The following is a 7,428-nucleotide window of genomic DNA, read 5'->3' as shown; positions in this document are numbered from 1 at the left end:
TTTTCCCTACAAATTGGCCGGACGGGACCTACATGATTTTATGCCGACTCCGAACGGCATCTGCAAGGCAGATGAGTTTTCACTGAGAGCTTTTCATGGCAGAAATACACCCGGAGCGCTTGCCAAACGCTGCCGAGGGGCGACCCCGCTTAGAAAAATCTTCTAATTGAAAAACCTTATTTCTAAAATTTTTGATGTTGCTTTGCCCGGGGTTTGAACCCAGGGCATCCGGTGTGGTAGGCGGAGCACGCTACCATCACACCACGGTGGCCGCCATTTTTATTAATGTTAGAACGCATAAATATATGGTAATTCTATACGACAGCATGACGCTGGTAATACGGGTTCAAAAATACCCAGAGAGGTGTAAAAAGACTAGTATTGACCTCGACAACAATAATCCGAAGGCTTAAAATAAAAATTTTAGATCGTTCAAAAGATTATAACGAAAAACCGAAAAATGACCCCGGAGTGCTCCGAAACTGAGGGTGGAATCCATAGTATTTTTGCGCAGAACACCTTTCTGCATTGGCGGCCTTTGACCGCGCTTATAAAAAATTACCTTGGATGGGAACAACATCGGTTTGGAAACCAAAACTATATCCGCGCAAAACACAACAAAATCATCAAAATTACAACAACCACATGAAAATTTTCAAAATTTCGTTTGCAAATATCTCTTGACATACCCAAAATTGTTTACCTCCGCTTTCGGATCCGCGATTCCGGATCCAAAACGCGTCTTTTGATACCCCTCTTGATATTTTTGGACGTGTATTAAGAGTGTCATGCTGTCGTATAGAATTACCAAATATATTAAAGTTTGTTATATTTCTGTCATGAAAACAAAACCAAAATTAAAATGTGAGAGCAGTGAGAATTTTAAAATTTTTTTAAACGTCATTTGGGCTCTCGTTTTACCTTGTAATATTTATACCATGGCTCAGAACCATGGAAGGTGTCGAGAGAAGATGAGAGGGCTCTTGGGGTGTTCGAGAGAAAAGTCCTATCCGTGATGTCGACGGCGAGTATCGAAGGAGGTATGATGATGAGCTATATGAGCTTTTCGCAGATAGGACGATAGTGCAGCGAATAAAAACAGAAAGCTTCGCTGGTTAGGCCCATCTTATGCGGATGAACGAACACGTTCCGGCAGTTTGTAAACAGACGAAAGGGAAAACCTTCAGAGTTGGGAGAGACAGTTGGAGGAAGCTTTGACCTAGCTTGGTGCTCCCAATTGGCGACTGTTATCGTAAAACATGTTTAGCTGACCTCACTAACTTAACGTACTTCACTTTTATATAAAACTTCAATAAGTGCTGTATGTTGAATTTTGGCAGACTTTACAGATCGCGTCCGAACACATATTTTGGTTACATTTCTCGCGAGTACCAAAATTAAATAAATTGTAGGCGAATAATTTTATAAATACGTTATAATATTTAATAGAACAAACACTCCTTCAAACGATTACAAATTCAAGAATAATTTTATGATTTCGCAAAAAATATGACAAAAGTCGCTTTACAAAAATGTTGCTAGCATTGTTAAAGCCGGAGTCATTGGTGCCGTATGTCGTATCGCTGTATCCGTATCCCTAACGTAATCAGCTGTTTATCGTTACGACGGTAAACCAAAACCCAATTGTTGGCTACGATACGGTTACGACCTTAGCGGCACCAATAATCGATTTCATTGATTCTCATAAGGTTGGTCGAATCAGCTGTTATAAGGTTACCGATAAAGCACCAATGTCTCCAGCTTAAACATTATCTTCAACATTTTCTTCGTAAACTTCATCGATTTCGGGAAATGCTACACACCATGGCTTCAATTTATCGCTTGTTACAACTTTGCTAAACTTCCGACGATTTTTTCTGTTGATACTAGTAATATCACCCACACTGTACCGATCGTATCGCAATTTCTTTTTAACAACATATGGTCCCTTATATTTAGTCTCAAGTTTTCGAGATTCACCGGTACTTTGTATTTGTTACTCCAATAATACCAAATCACCATCATTCACCCTGATTGTCATTGTCGTCGTCGTCACTGAACGACGACGTCTCACGACGACATGTTTGGTATTCACCCCTATCGCGAGTGTCGACTGAGAATAGATAATCGACTATTAAGCGATTATCGATTATCACCCCTATTGCGAATGCCGATCGCTCGCTCATTTATCGACTGTGAATACTCTTTTGATCGATTGTCTTTATAAAGCCATTTTGCAGTCGTTGAAGAGTTTAAGTGATAGAAAAAAGTGAAAAAATTTAAAAATGGAAGAAAAAAAGTAAAAAAATTTGAATAAAAGTAAAAAATGTAAACCTAAATAATAAAAAGTGGTTATTTTAATTGCAGGTCAAAAGTTGTAAGCAATAAACGGCAAATCGCAAGACTGGTGCAGCTAATGCAAGAACATCCTGATTTAGGCAAAGACGTGAGTGGGAAAGCCCAGGGAAAATCAAGATGGGAATTGATAGCGGCTGAGCTCAATAGCTTGGGACCACCGATGCGTTCTTGGGAAAAGTGGTTAAAGGTAAACAAATTTGTATATAGCGTCCATAAAGAAAATACTGAACATTCCTTTGTAGGTGTGGACGGACTTGAAAAGTCAACGAAGAAAAAATGTTCGCAGAACCGAATGGAGTACCAAGCAACTGGTGGAGGCCCAAATAACGTCCATACGTTTTCGGCGATAGATAGTTTTTTAAGTATTGACGCCTATATTGATCCCCCTGGCGAAGAAATTGGAATGGGCAATGTGGTGGTCCAATCAACAGTTGGTGGTAGGTCGACTGAAATTGTTGAAGATGAGCAGGAAAATGAAGTACCTGAAAGAAGCGTATCATGTGAGATCCAGGAAAGAGCTGCACTACAGGCAACCCCAGCAAGAAGATCGAAAAATATAAGCGAAAAGGAAAAAAGGTTAGCACTGTTGGAGAAAAGTGTTGTAAATATAGAAGGATACATGAGGAGGTTAGTTGCGCTAAATTTTGAGGCTGTAACTTTAAAGCAAGAGAAACTAGAAATTGAAAAAGAAAAGTTTAAACTGCTAAAAGAAGAAATTATTAATAAGAAAAAGCATAGGAGAGATAAATTAAGGTTGAAAGAACAGATTTTGGAGTTGGAGAAGGAGAGAATTACCAAAGCACTAATGTGAATAGTAGTTTTAAGGCAATGTGATATTTTAAATGTAAATAGTAACTTTGAAATAATTTGATTTTTTATGTAGATAGTAGTTTTAAGATACATTTTTTATTCACACCTGACTTTGTGATATTTTTTTTACATGAAGTGATATTTTGATTTATGTTAATAAAAAACATGATTTTTTTTTAGTTAGCCTTAGTTAATTTAAAATAAGTGTACTCTGAATTTAAAATGGACTGAATATGAATTTAAATAAAAATTGTTTGTTATCATCGTAAAACTAGAACTGCATATGTTGTGAAATATTATTTCTAACTGCCCTAGCTTCTTCGTTTGCCACTGAATCACCTTCATATGTTGTGCTATCTTGGAAATCGTCATTCGGGTTTTGATAGTCAGATATTTCTTCATCTGATAATTGAACATTATAAGATTAACAAATGTTGTGAAGAGCTGCGCATACGTTTATTATTTGTGTAGCTTTCTTTGGCTCATAGTGGAGCGCACGAGCCCCTAACAAACACCTAAATCGATTTTTAAGGACTCCAATAGTACGTTCCACAATATTCCTTCCTTGGGAATGTTTTCTGTTAAACATACATTCTGCTGTTCCATCTTCTGGGTTTCGGTATGGCGTAAGCATATAAGGTTGTAGGGCGTAACCTGCATCGCATAAATGTTTACATATTTTACAACCATAAAATTATGAAAATAAGTTAAGCATTAAGGACTCCATACACCTCCTTGCTAACGTGAATATATTTCTTTTGTCTCATATATTTTTTGTTACACCGCTTTTTACAACACAAATATCTTTCTAATTGTTATATTCAAAACAATGAATATTCTTATTTTCAAGCTCACACTTAAATTTGTACGTATGCAATGCCATTGCATGTAAAAATCTAATGTTCGTATTACCGCCCCAAATTTCTAGTTGAATCACAGATTTTGTTGAAAATGGAATCTGTTGGCTGCAGTGCTTTAACATGCAAAGGGATTTGTTAAATCTATACGACAGCAAATTACCATGGCTGAGTTTAACACAAAATTTTTTTGTGTGTACAAGCACATAAAAATGTTCAACTTCTTTTTCAAATATCTCTTGACAAAAGCAACACTTTTTATTTTATATTTCAGATTCGCAATACTGGGTCCAAAACACATCTTTTGATACCCCTCCAAATATTTTTGGGCGGGTATTAAGAGCGTCATGCAGTCTTATTCATTTGCTAAGAATTCATATGGAATACTGTGCCATTGGGTAGACTTCAGAAATCACCACGGACCATTTTCACGTTCACAAATAGGTGTATGGAGTACTTTACATACCTAATATTATATTTCTTTCACCCCTACGGTAGTCATCTTCCAATCGTGGTTTCAATGTGGACATGTTGAAAACGTTTGCATCGTGCGTTGCCCCCGGATACTTGGCATTGACATAGCGGATTCTCATGGCATTATCGCAAACCTATGAAATAACAAAAATTATCAACTCCAAGATATTTTCTTTGTAAAATACTTACTATCATTGCATTCAAACTATAATATCCTTTGCGATTATAGTACAAATGCTGAATGTCCTTTTTTTGGAGCAACGATTTTGACATGCGTCCCGTCTATGCAACCTATCACGCCTGGTATTCCACTTTTTTCAAAAAAATAAAGCTTTGCTTGACGCTTTTCCTCCTCAGTATATTGAATTTATCACCCAATTTCTGCAAACGTATTCCTCCAAAGCTGGGAATACTTCAGATAAAACTAGGGATACTGTAGATTGGCCGAATCCTATATTAAAGTCATTGCCTACACTCAGCTGGTATGATCCGTGAGCACAGAACCGTAAAGTTGCTGCAAGCTTTAAAATTGTTGGAATAGATGTCTTTCTAACACCAGGTTGTAGTTTGGCATCTAGCAATGCCAGTAAATCCGCAAATGCAGCTTTCGGTAAACGAAAGTTTTTCAAAAATCTATATAAATGGGAGCTTTAATAAATTTTTAACTTTAAGACAAATTAAATCCAGATAGTTACATGTGATCTTCCATTTCCAAAGGATTCGACGAATCCCTCAGCTTGCGTCTTTCCCTTGCCAGCTCTATTAGCCTTGTATGTGCATCTTCATCTTCCTCACTATCACTTAACCACAGCTCAACACAATCCATTTATAATATTTATTATAAAATATCTAATTTAAATTTATTTTAAAAATGTTTTGTTATTTTGGTTTTATCAAACACGGCAAAAATGTAAACAAATGGTGAACAGCTGATTGCAATTCAGCGAGTTTTCTTCTTTCTCGTCTTCTTGCAGCGAGTTATTCACAATGGTACAAATTTTTTTCGATCGAGTTACACAATACGAAAATAAAAGACAATCGACTCAGTCGACAAATTTCTATTCTACTGCTGATCGACACTCGCAATAGGGGTGATTGGCTAATTTGCCAAATTACATGATACGTCAAACGTATAAACAAAATGAGATTATAACATAAACAAATGAGCCAAGATCTGGCATTCCGGAATTGTATTTGTAATCGAATTTGAAAAAAAAGTTTGATAACGTAGTGCTTTTGAAATTTTTCGATTTATTACATTTCTCTCATATTTCGCTACCAGTGTGCAGAATATTTAAAACTATTACTTGAGTAAACGACTACGCCGGAGAAAATTTTATATTTTCGGAGCATATTTTTTCTTCCTTTTTGAAAGCGGGCGAACAACTAATCAAATTGATTTACTGGTTTGGCAATCACTTCGATTGTGTTTGTGCCATGAAATGTTTCTCAGCAAAAAAGTTATGTGCCTTATCAGATGTACATGAAGTCGGCCTAATACGTTTAGGATGACTAATTAATGCTCCCATAAGCACACCACATTCTGGAAGAAAAGTGGGCTCTATCTTACCGGATATTTATCGCGAAAAAATATTATTATTGTTATTTTCGGTTTACCATACATATTTCACGCTCTTTTAGTGACAGAAGGTTTCAAGACCGGGCAGATTCCTGTAGGAACGACAATGGCGACCTGGTAGCTGAAGTACAGAGTGTAGGGGAAGACGAAACCGATACCCCGATTGCCGATGATGAAAAAGACGCTCCGGCATCCAACTATGGCGAAGTGAGAATGGCAATATCACGTCTAAAAAATCACAAGGTGCCAAGTAATGACGGGATGGGTTTTGCACTAAATGTGGACAAGACGAAGTACTTGCTGTCATCGTGGCCTTTGTGGTCACGTCACTGTTGACGGATATTAATTCGAGACTGTGAAGGATTTCGTCTATTTGGGAAGCAGCATTAAAAGCAAAAACAATGGCGGCCTAGAAATCAAACGGAAAATAACTCTTTCCAACAAGTGCTTCTTTAAGAAATTGAAAAGTAAATTTCTCTCTCGACGAACAAAATTCTCGGTCTACAAGTCACTCATCATACCTGTCCTGATGTATGACTCAGAACCATGGTATAAATATTACCAGGTAAAACCATTTACTCTTCTTTGCGGCCATAATGGTTTTTTGATTTTTAAAAAAAATTTAAAATACTCTCTTAAACTTTTTAGAAATGCCAAACCAAAGAAAACACACAAAAAATTGTTGGTATAACATTTTTCACTTTTTTTAATGCCTAAAAAATAAAATGCATATGATATAAGTGAAAAAATATTTCGAAGTTTTGAAATCCGTTTTTATGTAATGGCAAAAAAATTAGTTGCCAATATAGTGGATGCCTCAACTCCTCCCTTTTGCAAAGGGACAAAAGAAAAGACCTTACTTCTTAACCTCTTCTAATTAAGAAGCGAATGTTGGAGACAACCCCTATTGATTTTTCATTCATCCTTCTTCACTTGGTCGATACGTCTTTAACCCTTAAATATGCTGAAACTTCACTTCATAAGAGATGAGAAGTCTCAAATGTTCCTCGTGGTTGGAAGATAAATTCGTTAATTGACGCTTAACCGTTTACGAGATGCTGGTCCTTGCGTAACAAGTCACTCCAGCTTTGTAAGAAACTAATTATTACATTTATTAAACTTGAGAAGTTCATATTTACAATTTGTGTCTGTACTCTTTCAAATTCCTGGATCTTTCGAAATTTGTAACTTTTTTTGAAGTTAATTATACATATATATTAACTTATTTATTAATTTCTCATTTAAATATACCTACACAAAGCATTGCTGTATACACACCCCCATCTATACTTGTTGTCTTTTTTCGCGGGTGCGAGCAGCAGTGATCAAATTTGCTTGAAAAAAAAAGAA

The 7,428-nt window shown here is 36.3% G+C and overlaps 2 long non-coding RNA genes across 2 annotated transcripts; one reads left to right on the top strand and one right to left on the bottom strand.

The window, feature by feature from the left end:
* The first annotated feature begins 2,199 nt into the window (after positions 1-2,199).
* LOC137237733 (uncharacterized) lies at positions 2,200-3,443 on the top strand. The gene is made up of 3 exons (XR_010949017.1): positions 2,200-2,299; positions 2,368-2,545; positions 2,601-3,443. It is a non-coding gene; the product is annotated as an uncharacterized lncRNA (long non-coding RNA).
* LOC137237734 (uncharacterized) lies at positions 3,251-6,101 on the bottom strand. Its single transcript, XR_010949018.1, has 3 exons — positions 4,689-6,101; positions 4,492-4,633; positions 3,251-3,822 (listed from the first exon to the last, which is right to left on the bottom strand). It is a non-coding gene; the product is annotated as an uncharacterized lncRNA (long non-coding RNA).
* Positions 6,102-7,428: the final 1,327 nt, after the last annotated feature.

This window comes from Eurosta solidaginis, chromosome 1, assembly GCF_040869045.1.
Source record: "Eurosta solidaginis isolate ZX-2024a chromosome 1, ASM4086904v1, whole genome shotgun sequence".
Lineage (NCBI taxonomy): Eukaryota > Metazoa > Arthropoda > Insecta > Diptera > Tephritidae > Eurosta > Eurosta solidaginis.
The sequence above is the reverse complement of the archived record's forward strand: the minus strand, read 5'-3'. Positions and strand labels throughout refer to the sequence as shown.